Source organism: Bos mutus, chromosome 4 (assembly GCF_027580195.1).
Source record: "Bos mutus isolate GX-2022 chromosome 4, NWIPB_WYAK_1.1, whole genome shotgun sequence".
Lineage (NCBI taxonomy): Eukaryota > Metazoa > Chordata > Mammalia > Artiodactyla > Bovidae > Bos > Bos mutus.
In genome coordinates this window covers 86,921,544-86,936,683 of record NC_091620.1, presented here as the reverse complement: position 1 = coordinate 86,936,683, position 15,140 = coordinate 86,921,544, and the positions used below count along the sequence as shown (strand labels likewise).

At 40.7% G+C, this 15,140-nt stretch overlaps 1 non-coding gene across 1 annotated transcript; it reads left to right on the top strand.

The window, feature by feature from the left end:
- Window positions 1-8,822: 8,822 nt before the first annotated feature.
- On the top strand, window positions 8,823-8,956 carry LOC138987673 (small nucleolar RNA SNORA43). The gene has a single exon (XR_011464057.1). It is a non-coding gene; the product is annotated as a small nucleolar RNA SNORA43 (small nucleolar RNA).
- Window positions 8,957-15,140: the final 6,184 nt, after the last annotated feature.

Here is a 15,140-nt window from a genome sequence, read left to right as displayed (position 1 = left end):
GGGTCACACAAGGAGACAGGCAAGCCATAGACTACAGTGCACCCCCAGTAAGATACTTGAATCAGGGGGCCTGGGGATGTTGCAGGTTGACATAGAGAAGAGGGGCTCTTGGGCCTGCTCTAAGCCAGCCCTGCTACAGAGCCTCTGTGTAGCAGTCAGTGTGACAGTCAGCCACATCCCAGAGGTTACCAAGAAACAGGGGCCAGTCAGCATTGATATACTTCAACACAATACCAGCCATCAACACCAAATACTAAGTCATCAGACAAATATGCGATTATGGTGGTGAGGGACTTTTAGACACTTACAGACTTTCTGGCCCAGGCCATTCAATTCTAGGCCTGCCTCCAAGGGCACGTGACTATGAATCCCAGTGATTGTTAGGTGGCTATTGTTAGTCTGGGAATTCATTTCAATCCATCCGCAATGAGCATGCAGCATTCTTTCTAAAAGAAAGCCTACTATGGGGCCAAGGCCTAGGGAAGGGGACAGGAGGAACTCTAGTAATGACCATCACTTGCTATGATCAACAAATGGGCTTCCATTTAAACAGCCCAGATGTCAAGATTATCTTATATTGGTTGGGAGAAAGCAGACATTAGAACAATTGCTGAAAGCTCTGAAGGCATTTTCTTTCTTTATTAAGTCTGATAACTCAGACTGAACTGGGGCTTTTTGTAATAGGCAGGCAGATCCTTATACAAATAAGAGAACATGTAATCACCTATTACAGAGCCTTGCAAACAGAGGACACTTGCTCAACTGTGGCTAAAAATACATTGAATGGTAGCATATATTCTATTCTGCTGCATAATGTCCATCACAGTGAGAACAATCTCTAAAAGTAAACTGTATATTGAAATGTACTACCAAACTCGAAAGGGAAAAAAAACCTAGTTTAAGGATGGTTAGAGTTTCTGTTTCACTGTGCAGACAGACAAGAAACCTGAAGTCTCTTTTGGGCGCCATTTACCTTCTTGTTAAACAGCAACAGGATACAGTGAAGAATGAGTTTTAGCTCTACTCTCACTTAAAATCATTTTTGTCACCTAGTAAAAACAGAACCGTATCTTCTCTAGAGAAAAGGGGCATCTGTTTAGCAAATGGAAAGTAGCTGGCGTTCTCCCTTTTTCTCATTAACAGAACATCAATCTTGTTCTAGGAGACAGCACATCCCTAGCCCCAGGGGATGAATCATAACTGATGTAGTCACTTATTGTGATGGCACGCCCCAGACTCCCTGCAGCTAGGATTGGCCTCTGTCTGTTCTAGCCCCTCAAGTGGAAATAGAAATCTGCAGTCTTCTGGCAAAGATTTTGCTTTTTCTTTTTTTGCCAACATCCATTATTATTTTTTAAATCATACACATACGAACAGGTGTGAGGTGACATTTCATTCTGTTTTTTTAATTTTTATTTTTCAATTGAAGTCCAGTTGATTTACAGTGTTTCAGGTATACAACAAAGTGAGTTAGCTCTCTCCATATATAAACGTATAAGTATATATATATATATTTTATATTCTTTTCGATTATAGCTTATGAGAAGATATTCAATATAGTTCCCTATGCTATACACTAGGTCCTTGTTTATCTATTTTACATATGAAAAGTGAAAGTGTTAGACTCTCAGTCCTGTCTGACTCTTTGCAACCCCATGGACTGCAGCCTTTGACTAAAGCCCTTGATTGTGTGGATCACAACAAACTGTGGAATATTCTTAATGAGATGAGAATACCAGACCACATTACCTGCCTCCTGAGAAACCTGTAAGCAGGACAAGAAGTGACAGTTAGAACTGGACATGGAACAACAGACTGGTTCAAAATTGAGAAAGGAGTATGTCAAGACTGTATATTGTCACCCTATTATTTAACTTATATGCTGAGAACATCATGGGAAATGCTGGGCTGGATGAAGCACAAGCTGGAATCAAGATTGCCAGAGGAAATATCAACAACCTTGGATATGTAGATGATACGACTTTAATTGCAGAAAGTGAAGAGGAACTAAAGAGCCTCTTGATGAAAGTGAAAGAGGAGAGTGAAAAAGCTGGCTTAAAACTCAACATTCAAAAAACTAAGATCGCGGCATTCAGTCTTATTACTTCATAGCAAATAGATGGGGGAAAGGTGGAATTAGTGTCAGATTTCATTTCCTTGGGCTCCAAAATCAATGCAGACAGTGACTGCAGCCATGAAATTAAAAGACACTTGCTCCTTGAAAGGATAGCTATGACAAACCTAGACAGTGTATTAAAAAGCAGAGACATCACTTTGCCAACCAAGGTCTGTCTAGTCAGAGCTATGGTTTTTCCAGTAGTCATGTATGGATGTGAGTTGGACCATAAAGAAGGCTGAATGCCGAATAATTGACGCTTTCAAACTGTGGTACTTGAAAAGACTCTTAAGAGTCTCTTGGACTGCAAGGAAATCAAACCAGTCAATCCTAAAGGAAATCAGTCCTGTATATTCATTGGAAGGACTGTTGCTAACGCTGACACTCCAATACTCTGTCACCTGATGCGAAGAACGGACTCATTGGAAAAGACCCTGATGCTGGGAAAGATTGAGGAGGAAAAGGGGGTGACAAAGGATGAGATGGTTGGATGGCATCACTGAGGTTGAGCAAGTGGACATGAGTTTGAGCAAACTCAGGGAGATAGTGAAGGACACAGAAGTCTGTCCTGCTGCAGTCCACGGGGTTGCAAAGAGTCAGACAGGACTTAGGGACTGAACAACAACAACAATGGACTGCAGCCCACTAGGCTCCTCTGTCCATGGGATTTCCCAGGCAAGAATACTGGAGTGGGTTGCCATTCCTTTCTCCAGGGTATCTTTCCAACCCAGGGACTGAACCTGGGTCTTTTGCATTGCACGCAGATTCTTTACTGTCTGAGTACCATATAGTAGTCAGTTTTTGTAAATCTCAAATTCCAAATTTATCCTTTTCCTACCAACTCCAAGATTTCGCTTCCTGATAAAAGAAGCAAGCAAAGAAGGAGAGCTGGCTTTTGTTATTCCTTGCCCACCCCCTTGGTTTTGAATGTGGCCACGATGCCTAGAGCTGCAGCAGCAGCCTTGCAATGATGAACTGATGCTGTCAGAAGCTGATGGGCTGAGGGTGACCAGACAGAGGGGCAGAACAGCCAGGACCTTGCTGCTGCTGCTGCTAAATCGCTTCAGTCGTGTCTGACTCTGTGCGATCCCACAGACGGCAGCCCACCAGGCTCCCCCGTCCCTGGGATTCTCCAGGCAAGAACACTGGAGTGGGTTGCCATTTCCTTCTCCAATGTATGAAAGTGAAAGTGAAGTCGCTCAGTGCTGGGAGCCAGCGTAAGGAACTCCGCCTGTGGCAAAGGTCATGAGGAAGGAGGCTCGGCATACGCAAAGGCGGGATCGAGCCTCAGGAGTCCCCCTGGAAATTCTCGAGCATCTACCCCCAAAACCAGAGTCTGCCTACTTTCTGCTTTGTGCTCTCACCTACACCTCTGACTTTACGGGGGGCTGTCCCCCACTACCTCTCTCTGAAAAAAGAGTTAACTTACAGCTCCAGTTAATAAAGTTCCCGGGTGTGACAGTGTTTCAACCTACAAACTCCTTTGGAAGTCCTCTAGCCTGTCTGAATAGGTTTTTCCGGCCACATGTTATTGTTCAGAGCCTCCCAACTGTGAGAGGCATGAGATGTTCTAAACTGTCTAAATACAGATTCCTTTGAGCAATTAAAAGATTGATTAGAAATTGTATTGGTGAAGAGTTTTTCACTTATTGGGCCAATGTTTGCTGCTAAGTCTCCATATCCCTTACCTGCTGTGTCCCTGGCAGTGTATTGATTGATATAATTGGTGTATAGAAATGTAAGTAGTAGCTTTAATGTTTGTAACCTTGGACCCTTGAGTTAATTCTTTTTATTGTTATAGCCCACCACACATTTGCCCTGTAGGAATGCAACTTTATCTAATGCTTTTGGAGGGTGGTGCCTGACTAATCACCTTTAGAGAAAAATAAGTTTTCTGAAGAAAGGGTCTTAAAATGTTAACAGGCCTCTGGGCAAGAAGATGATGCAAGCTTACTGCATGACTCTACCCCCTTCCCCCATTATCCTCTATGCATAACTTAAGGTATAAAAACTACTTTGGAAAATAAAGTGCGGGCCTTGTTCACTGAAGCTTGGTCTCCCCATGTCGTTCTTTCTCTCATCTTCTGGCTGAATTATTCAGCCTCTTTTCTCCACTGAATTTCCTGCTGAGCTATCCTTATTCTACTACTCTTTATATCCTTAATTAATGTTTAATTAAGCAATTGTTTCCTGATCCTCACAGATGCCGTCTCCCCTTCGAAACCCCTGACTGCACCGGGGCTGGACCTCAGCAGCTCAGTCGTGTCCGACTCTTCTCGACCCCATGCAGCCTACAAGGCTCCTCTGTCCATGGGATTTTCCAGGCAAGAGTGCTGGAGTGGGATGCCATTCCTTCTCTGGCCAGGACCTTGAGGGCATGACTAACTTGCTGGACCAACCCCAAATGGATAACTTGTACGCTTCTTGTTTAGTAAGTAATGAAGGTTCTTTGAGATTCAGCCATTGTTGGCTGAGCTTTCTCTTGCTAGCAGCCAGAAACATTTCCAAATGATACACAGACACTTAATGACTGGTTCCATGACTGCCCATATGACAAAGGTCTGTCAAGTCAAAGCTATGGTTTTTCCAGTCGTCATGTATGGATGTGAGATTTGGACCATAAAGAAAGTTGAGTGCTGAAGAATTGATGGTTTTGAACTGTGGTGTTGGAGAAGACTATTGAGAGTCTCTTGGACTGCAAGGAGATTAAACCAGTCAATCCTAAAGGAAATCAGTCCTGAATATTCATTGGAAGGGCTGATGCTGAAGCTGAAACTCCAATGCTTTGGCCATTTGATGCGAAGAACTGACTCATTGGAAAAGTTGCAACTACTGAAGCCTGCTCACTGAGAGCCCATGTCCCACAGCAGGAGAAGCCACCGCAATGAGAAGCCTATGCACCTCTACTAGAGAATAGCACCCCTGCTCGCTTCAACAACTAGAGAAAAGCCTGCACAGCAACAAAGACCCAGCACAGCCAAAACTAAATAAAATTATCAAATTTAATTACTGCTTATATTTACCATATTTGCTTTATCTCTCTGCATATGTCTTTTCAGTATATATTGAAATTAAGTTGTCAATATCATAACTCACTCCTTCAGCATTTACTTCTAAAAGTAACCAAATTTTCCTTCATGACTACAATGCCACTCACTCTCCTAAAAATATTACTAATTCTCTGATAGTATCTGAGAATTAGTCCATATTCAGTTTCCTCTATTATACCCCAAATATCTTTCCATGCTGCTGCTGCTGCTGAGTCACTTCAGTCGTGTCTGACTCTGTGTGACCCCATAGACAGCAGCTCACCAGGCTCCCCCGTCCCTGGGATTCTCCAGGCAAGAATACTGGAGTGGGTTGCCATTTCCTTCTCCAATGCATGAAAGTGAAAAGTGAAAGTGAAGTCACTCAGTCATGTCCGACCCTCAGCGACCCCATGGACTGCAGCCTACCAGGCTCCTCTGTCCATGGGATTTTCCAGGCAAGAGTACTGGAGTGGGGTGCCATTGCCTTCTCCAATATCTTTCCATAGATGGTGAAAAATTCCATTTGAATGGTACAAATGGGACTTGGGGTTTTGTTTTACTTTATCTTCTTCTTTGAATCGATAAGGAAGATTCACCAACCCCTCCTCCTGCAACAACAGAGATTCATTGTCCAGCCCATGATGGTTTCTGAGCCCAGGAGATCCTGGCAAGACTTGAATAAGGCTTTGGAGTTAAGACTGTACCAAATAACCTTGGGCACACATCTTTCATTTGGAAACTAATTTGGGCTTGGGCTTCTGATGACCTAACACTCTTCTCAATCAGATACGGAGGCAAAGGACTCTGGACACTGAGTGTGTTGTAAAGCTGTCGATGAGGCAAGCCGCTTGGTTTGGGGATCTACCTAACTTTATTCCCCTTTCCCCAAATGACACTCCACATCCCACTCCACAATTTACATGTAGCAGTGGGACAAAATGAACAAGGAGATGACATGTTTTACCCATAGTTGTAGTAACTACAATGCTAATTGTGCATTTTAAATAGTCAACACCCTTTGTAGCTGCACTCTTTATAAACATAATTAGGATAGAATTTAGATGCACCTACACTCTGAGAGAGATGGGTAAACAAAGCTAATTGCTCTGTGACATGTAAATTAATGAAATCAAATGAGATTTTTGTAGCACATTTTTTTTTTTTTTTTATAAAGAATAGTGCTTTATTGGATAAGTTTTTATTCACAGAAAAATAAGCTTTAATCTATGATAACTGCCAGATTATACAGTAGAAAGCAATTTTCTTAGTTTTCCATACTGATGGAAAAGTTTCTACTAAATGAAAACAGCCATAAAATTATATTTACAAATATAGTACTCTATCTCACACATTTCACGTGATTATTTACAACACTATTAGAATGACATAAGAATCAGTCATTCTGTCAGGTTAGATATAAAGTATAAAGGTAATGCAAAATCTTCTAACAAAAATTACATTAAAGCAATTATTACATCAAATAAAAATGCAAATTTGTTGCTAAGTATAGACAGAATGACAAAATATACTTACATAGTAATTTTAAATGATACACAATTAATGCTACACAAGAAGAATGTAGTAAATGAAAAAAAAAAATCTATATGCATTTCTGCAAACTTTAGACTTCAAATAAGAATCTTACCCCCGAAACATTAATGCAATATTGTACAATTTGAAGCCATATGTATTTAAGATTGTCCTACTGTATTAAAGTGTCATTTAATATGTAGTGAATGTTATGGTATAAAATAAAGAATAGTTGAAAAAATAAACATTTGAGACCTCCCTGGAGAGGTAGCTTGAAGTTTTTCACCATCAAACTATGTCCCAGCCTGGGCTATCACTGATTAGTTATATAGCTTTGAACACATCATTTCACCATTGAGCCTCAGATGGTTCATCTTAAAACAAGGGGAATGAATTAGATACTCTCTAAGGTCACTTCTAGCTCTGACATCCTATGATTCTGTTGTGCTGCAAGTGAAATTCACATTGTGCTAAGTTTATAAGTCAAACTGAAACTGACTATAAAAGTGGGACTAAGCCAATTGTTTCTATTAGAAAAACTCAACTAACTTTGGTAAGAATATTGTTTCAAGTTTTTAAAAAAGGAATTTAAATATTTTTAAGGATTTGACCTACTTGTGTACTGCAATTTGCATCTTAACTATGACAAACAAAAAAGATGAATTAAGAGTCAGTGAAAGAGTTATTATCTAAGTTTTAGCCCTAATTTCCAGAGTCAAGGCAAATCCATGGAAGGTAAAAAAGTGTTAGGAAGGGAATTAACATTTATAACAAGTATTTTACACATACGGTCTCCTCAACTCTTATAATTTTTTAAGACAGGTACTATTTGCATTTCACAGATGAAGAAATGGTTACCTCTTTTCTTCTTTTCTAAGCCAGATGTGGCTAAAAACCGTATCTGTCAAATATTCAGTCCCATTTTCTTCTTTCTCTAATAGAAACGATATACAACCTATCCTATTTCTCCAACCCCTCCACCCCTTTTCCCCCATATTCAACCAACTGGGTAATCAGGAAATAAAACAATCATTTCAGTCTAAAGGGTTCAATATGTGGAACTAATGCTGTGGTGGTAGTCTCCATTCAGAGTTCAAAATACCAATTTTATCCACTAAAATGAAAACCAGGAAGAAAACTACCAACATTTAAGTGATAAAACAACAAAGGATTGTAATACACAAGGGCAAATCACATCACATACATTCACTACCCCATCCTACTCCATCTTAGCCCCTAACCCAAGGGAAAATAAACAAAAATCTAGCAGGAAAGGTAATACAAAGCCATTACTTAACAAACTGGAATTTACTTTATAAACACTAAACTCATTTCTCAAAAAATTAAGACAAGGCTTTTGATTAGCACACCAGATTATTATGAATAAAGACAATTATTTATTACAAAACAACTTGACTCTTCACATGACTAAAATGTAGTAAAACAGGCGGTGCCTTTGAAATCTTAGAGTGAACTTTATACAGAAAAGGAAGTCTACATGGAGATACTGAGAACTATTTTGGGAAGGGGAGGCAGAGATTTGGATCTGGCTATATTTTTGACCTTGCAAGTGATCATTCTTTGCACAAATAGATGGGAAGGATCCAGTGCTTTTTATAGTGCAAACACAGGCAAACATTGGTAAGTCTTTAAAAATTTGATTAGAAGTTGGAGCATTGAGTGATTTAAGAACCTGAAGCAACAGCATTTCTAAACAATTCTTAAAATAAACTTGTTAGCCACATCAGCTTCATGCATTAAATCTCACAACTGATGGGGAGTAAAAAGGTCTTGCTTAAATCTAAACATACAAATTTTAAAAGAGTTTTAAAGAACTGAGGCTCCCAGAACTGGAAAACCTTATGTTAAAACAATTCAGTCCTTGGACAACAACTAGATTGAACCAACTACCTGACTTGGAGCTGACGTGTCCTGGAAAACACATTTTTAAACCTTTAACACTTTTCTCCCCTTGTAATTTAAGTTTAAATTTAAAGCTTAGATTATACATATAAAATTTAACTTTTAATGAATATATAACTAAATCTAAATGGAAGAAAGTGCAAAAGTAAAGAACTGAGGATTTACATAGTACAACAAAAACAGGGTGGTCATTATTTGACTTTAAAGATTCTTACTGCCCTGCAGATGCCGGACTTGCCCGCACCACGGGTGTGGCCGCCCTGCTGCGCCCGTGCCGTTGGGGCAGAGAGGAAGCGGCTATTTCTACGCTCAGTGCTCAGAACCGTGGGCACTAAGAATGGTTTGTAGCCAGACATCAGTGGAAAAAATAAAAATAAAAAAATTTTTTTAATTAAAAAAATAAAGATTCTCATTTAAATTTGCAATGCTTTAAATGAATATCAAAGTAGTAATTAACAGAGGTTAAGAGAACATAACAATACTCTTTCTCTTAGAAAATACAACAAAAATATAACTTCTGACAGTTTTACTCTCAACCTTTTCTCTACAGTAAAATGCCTCACTCACCCATCCTCACAACAACCTGTTGTAGCACATTCTTGCATAAGGGACGAATGCTGCTTAATTATCTTTGCTTATTTTTTTAGCTTCCTATTTTACTTAATTAAAACCATTATGCTCAGAGGAACTAGACAATTTCACATTGCTGATGTCAATGTGGCAGTTATTGCCTCCACAGGGGCAATGTGTCCCCGTCTCAAGTAGAGCTTACTAGAATAATGTCTAATTGGAGACCTACCTTAACGACTCTTCTCTCTCTTCATGTGCCTGGTGCTTGCAGTTCTAATCTGTTTCTCTTGATTTCCAGAATTTTCAGTGTCATTTAATTCTCTCACCATTAGTATATGCTGAGAGAAAAAGATTTCAAATAATGAAAAATGTATTTAAACTACTATAGTATGAACATAAAGTGGAAGAAGTCAATGTGTTTTAACTTAATTCCAATCAGATTTCTCAAAAACCATTAATATCTCATTCATTTCAACTGCAGAAAGTTAATCGTGTAATCCATTAGAAGTGCTTTATTGCACATGAAGAAAGTCATAGCAACTGCTGTTGAAAGCTATCGGTTTATGATTAATGCCCCAAACCCCATTATTTGGGGTAAACCTTCAGCCAGCTATAATCAGAGACTCAAAAACTTATCACACACAAAAAATAGAGATACGTTTTGACTAAATTATCTGTGTCACCATTCAACCCAGGAACAATAGTATAATTTCTCCATCTTTAACAAGTTTTTTTTTTTCAACTTTTTCAAAGGCCACGTTTCTTAAGCTTGAAATAATGAATGAAACTCATAAATAAAGGCTTTGTTATGTTTTCACAAACATATCCCCAAGAAGCAAATGTGCTTCTGCTAACGACTGTTTTACCTCTAGGTGGAGTGAAAGCAAGGCATTTCTAAAACCTTGACATTCTGCTTACCGAACAGGGACAGCAGGAAGCTGTGGTTCCCCCGCCGGACTCCCAGAGGCTGTGCAGAAAGATGAACCACAGAGCAGTGCCGTGAACAGCACGGGGACCACATGCCAGCATTGCTACCATGGGCTGCTTTGTGTGGAAAGTGCTAGATGTACAAATGTGTCTTGTGGGCTACGGAAAGAGAGGCCAGCAGGTTCTACTACCCTGGACCTCCCAGCACTGTATGCTCTGACAAGGCCCTTCTAAGCCTATAGGGTGCTACACCTCACCTCTCCTGCCTCAGGGGCAAGGACAGGAGATGTCCAACACCCTGTCTTAGAAAAAACTTAGGACACACGCAGGAACATTCGTTAAGATTCTTTTTGTTTTTGGTCTTGCTGAATGGCATGTGGGATCTTAGTTCCCTCAATAGGGATGGAACTCCTGCTCCCTGCAGTGGAATCAAGGGGTCCTAGCCACTGGACCACCAAAGAAATCCCTCGTTAAGATTCTGAAAGAAGAAAGTTTGATTTTGTGCTTTAAAACATATCAGAAATCACTTAATAGGGTGGGGAGTGGGAGGTAGGAGGGATGTTCAAGAGGGAGGGGACATAGGTATACCTATGGCTAATTCATATTGATGTGTGGCAGAAACCAACACAATATTGTAACCAATTATCCTTCAATTAAAAATAAATAAATTAAGAAAAAAAATCAGAGAAAAAACAAGAACTGGCTTTGTATAGAGCTGAGCAGCAACCTGTCTCCAGATGCTGTGCCTCTGTGCTCAGAGTGCTCTCTCGGGGCTGTGGCCCTCCGAGTCTCTCCAAATGAGGCTGCCCAGCATCTTTCTCTCTCTCCCTCCAGGCTTTCAAACAGTGATGCTCACCTGCGGTGCCTCATTCCCTGGCTTGGACCTGCACATATGAATCTTACAAAAGGTTAATGCCAAGCCCAAGTTTAGGGCTGGCTCTCCTAGATTGACAGGCCCTCTTTCCAAGAGCAATGCTAAGCTAACCGAAAGGATTCCATTTTTTTTAATGGGAATTTCAGGACTCAGTGCTTTTTCTTGGGTGGAGGTGGGTGGGATCAGGGGTGTTTCCAGCTCTTAGGTTCAGAATAGGTAACGTTTAGTAGCAGCTGTGGCCCAGCAAAGCCTCTTTTTTTTTTGTTATTTCTGTCCCAAGATCTTTGAGCATTGAGTAAAAAAATACTTGAGGTCCTGATTCACTTTGGTAATGACCTATATAACACTTCTCTCAGATAGGTGCAGATTCTTGGCCCCATCTTCCTGTTTAGTTCATACATCTAGCTTGAAGAGTTAGTTGAAAAAAATCTAAGATGACAAAGCTTTTATTGAATAAATGTGCTACTGAAGAAAACCAAAAAGATATCACAAAGTGTTCAATCTGACACAATCCAGATAAATTATTTAAATTTTGCTGCAAATGCTTCAGCCTAAAATAAATGGCTTTGTTTGCAGAATGGAGCATGATACTGCACATTCGTTAGAACTTCTTAACGCATCTGAAAGTGCTGTTGCCCTGGTAACTGGGGACCTGAGTGATCCCGCTGGCAGCAGAGGTAACATAAGCTCCATGAGGGCAGGGCTCACATCCACTGTATTCACCACCCTCTCTCAGGTCCCAGGCACAGGGTCAGGCACAGAGCAGGCACTCGAGAAATGAACCTCTTTGCTGCATTTACAAGTGTAAGAACGGCAATCGGACCAGGCCCCGAGCTTGTAGGGCAAAGAATAAAAAGGACGTGTCACCACTTTACCTTTGATGCACACGTGTGTGACACCACATGGATGAGAAGGGGGCAGGGGGAGTTATTCTATTTTGAGTGGAAAATATTCACAAGTATATGGAAATAGTAACACAACTTTGAGACCACAGGTGGTTTCCCTAAACAGGATTTGGCAGGAATCAGAAAAGCCAATTTAGCTCTCTTGGCAGAAACTTGATGGCACTTGGAAATGGGAGAAGAATTTTACAGCACTTCATCAAATAGCATACCCATACATACTGTATTATTGATGTATACAAACACATAAGTATATGTTTGTATATTTCCAATAAAGGTCCCTGTGATCCACCTCAGACTTTTCATGAAGAATTGAGATGCTTTGGTCATCAACAGAGAAGTAATAAAACCATCCCTAAAGTCTGGGGAGAAATGGAGGGTGGAGAGAAAACTGTTCCTTATTTAGCAGAAGAAGACCAGTTTCCTAAAAATTACCTTTTTCTACATAAACTATAAGAATCACTTCAAAATTTACCACTTCATGCTTTCCACACCTTTAACAAAATTGACATATCCAAAGTCAATATTGGAAGAGAAAAGGGATTATTTACTCATCCCCAGGGAAGCAGCTTTTCTCTTTTAAAAGATGTTTCTTCTTATTGTTGTTAAGTAAAGGGAAAGGGTAATTGGGAAATCATTGTGAGATGGGTCTTTACTCCCCAAAGGAGAATATTTTCCCCTCACTGCTCATTGCTGATAGAATGATGCACCTGATTTAGTGACCCATTGGCAACTGAAGCCTTAAACGTTCAGCGGTGAACTCATAGAGGACAATTTTAAAAAATTGTAGCTTTACTCTTTTAAGGGAAAGGGAAGTCGCTCAGTCGTGTCCAACTCTTAGCAACCCCATGGACTGCAGCCCACCAGACTTCTCCATCCATGGGATTTTCCAGGCAAGAGTACTGGAGTGCGGTGCCATTGCCTAATTCTTAAATAATTAACCCATAAGTAGATTCTCCTCATAAAGCTACAAACAATACACGTAAGGACAAACTCCCCTTTGACTACTACCCCTAGATCTAGAGGCCTCTCCAGAGGTAAACACTGTTATCAGGGTGCAATGCAACTTCAGACTTGGCCCATGGAAAATGTACATGATTCATTTTGGTTTACATAAATGCCTTCATTCTCTGTACTGTTTGTCAACTCCTGTTTGAATTCATGTGCCTGGAATGTTGTCATGTTTGTGTGTGTATATATATATAAATAAATAGTTTTACCTTATTAATTCTCTTCAGTGCATGTCTATTCCCTATAACTGAGTGGATAGCTTACATGCATCTGAGGAGAACCCCTTACCCCTTCTGTCTTTTGCAGAAAGTTATCTTGTGGGAGGAAATGTCACTAGTTTGAGAGTTTGGAGAATGTTCTTTTGTTCTACCACTTCTGACTAGAAGTAGACCAGGAGAACTCAGTCTCCTTATCTATTAAATAGGAGAACTGGATCACATAGTATCTAAAGCTAAAAGGGAGAGCTACAATAATCAGTGTTTGGATATTGTGACAGCAAAACCACTTCTCTCCCAGCTATCGGAATGAGGAAAATTGTGTGAGTGGGCAAAAGCTGATGATTCCTGAAGAGGTTCTTCCTGCAAAGAGGTATATGCTTTCTACAAAGTTCAGCCCATTTATAAACAAAAGTCTGGCTTACCTCATTCTTTTTATGTTCTCAAAGTATTCAATAGTATGTGGGCTTCATTTGAAATTACAAGAGTCAAGATATTTTTGAATAGTCACAGATATGAAAAGAACTGCATCTGGGCTGTCCACTGGGTAAGGAGTTAGGATATTAGATGGAAGATTTGGGCAAATCTAAAAGGGAGAGATTTCAGTGCCCTAAGAAGGCTCATTCAGTTGAATGAACATGCACTATGTCCAGCGGTGAACTCCGGGAGTTGGTGATGGACAGGGAGGCCTGGCGTGCTGCAATTCATGGGGTTGCAAAGAGTCGGACATGACTGAGTGACTGAACTGAACTGAACTGAGGATACTAAAGAACAAAGACAACTAGCTTTTGTATTTCCAAATATTAGCCATTGTCTGTTCTCCATTCAAAAGGTGTCTGCATTCTGGAGTTGTTCTCTTGTTCCAGTCCATTCCTCAGGTACTTTGCTACTGGAGATTTCAGAGGAAGCCCTGAAGAACTATTTGTCAGCATGTCAATATCGCCACCAGGAATGTTTTATTAGTAAAGGAGAGAGGGGTGGTTGACAGTAACCATTTCATGGCTCTCATTTTATTATTTTATCTAGAATGTATCTTAAAATGATCATTACTGACACCAGAAAGAAATATTCTTCAACTAGAAAACAGAAAACAGGGACCTATTATGGTGTGGATGAGAGTGATAAAATTTGGAGTGTGTGGGAGGTTGAATGTGAAGATTGCAGTGTGCGATGAGAAAGAGGGGGAGACCCCAGCAAACTGTCACCTACCTCCTTTCCTTTACCCTCAGAACTGCAGTAGGTGGTAAAGACTTGGGGAGTCTGTACTGTGACTGCCCACAGTCCCTGTTGCTAAGCCCTCAGCAAAGTTCTGCCCCTCTGCCCACACCCCTTCATTCTGTTAGACCAGTTCACATCCCCATCAGTTCAGGTCAGTCGCTCAGTCCGACTCTTCGCAACCCCATGAATCGCAGCACGCCAGGCCTCCCTGTCCATCACCAACTCCCAGAGTTCACACAGACTCACATCCATCGAGTCCGTGATGCCATCCAGCCATCTCATCCTCTGTCGTCCCCTTCTCCTCCTGCCCCCAATCCCTCCCAGCATCAGAGTCTTTTCCAATGAGTCAACTCTTCGCATGAGGTGGCCAAAGTACCGGAGTTTCAGCTTTAGCATCATTCCCTCCAAAGAAATCCCAGGGCTGATCTCCTTCAGAATGGACTGGTTGGATCTCCTTGCAGTCCAAGGGACTCTCAAGAGTCTTCTCCAACACAACAGTTCAAAAGCATCAATTCTTCGGCACTCAGCCTTCTTCACAGTCCAACTCTCACATCCATACATGACCACTGGAAAAACCATAGCCTTGACTAGACGGACTTTTGTTGGCAAAGTAATGTCTCTGCTTTTGATTATGCTATCTAGGTTGGTCATAACTTTCCTTCCAAGGAGTAAGCGTCTTTTAATTTCATGGCTGCAGTCACCATCACCATCTGCAGTGATTTTGGAGCCCAAAAAAATAAAGTCGGACACTGTTTCCACTGTTTCCCCCTCTATTTCCCATGAAGTGATGGGACCGGATGCCATGATCTTCGTTTTCTGAATGTT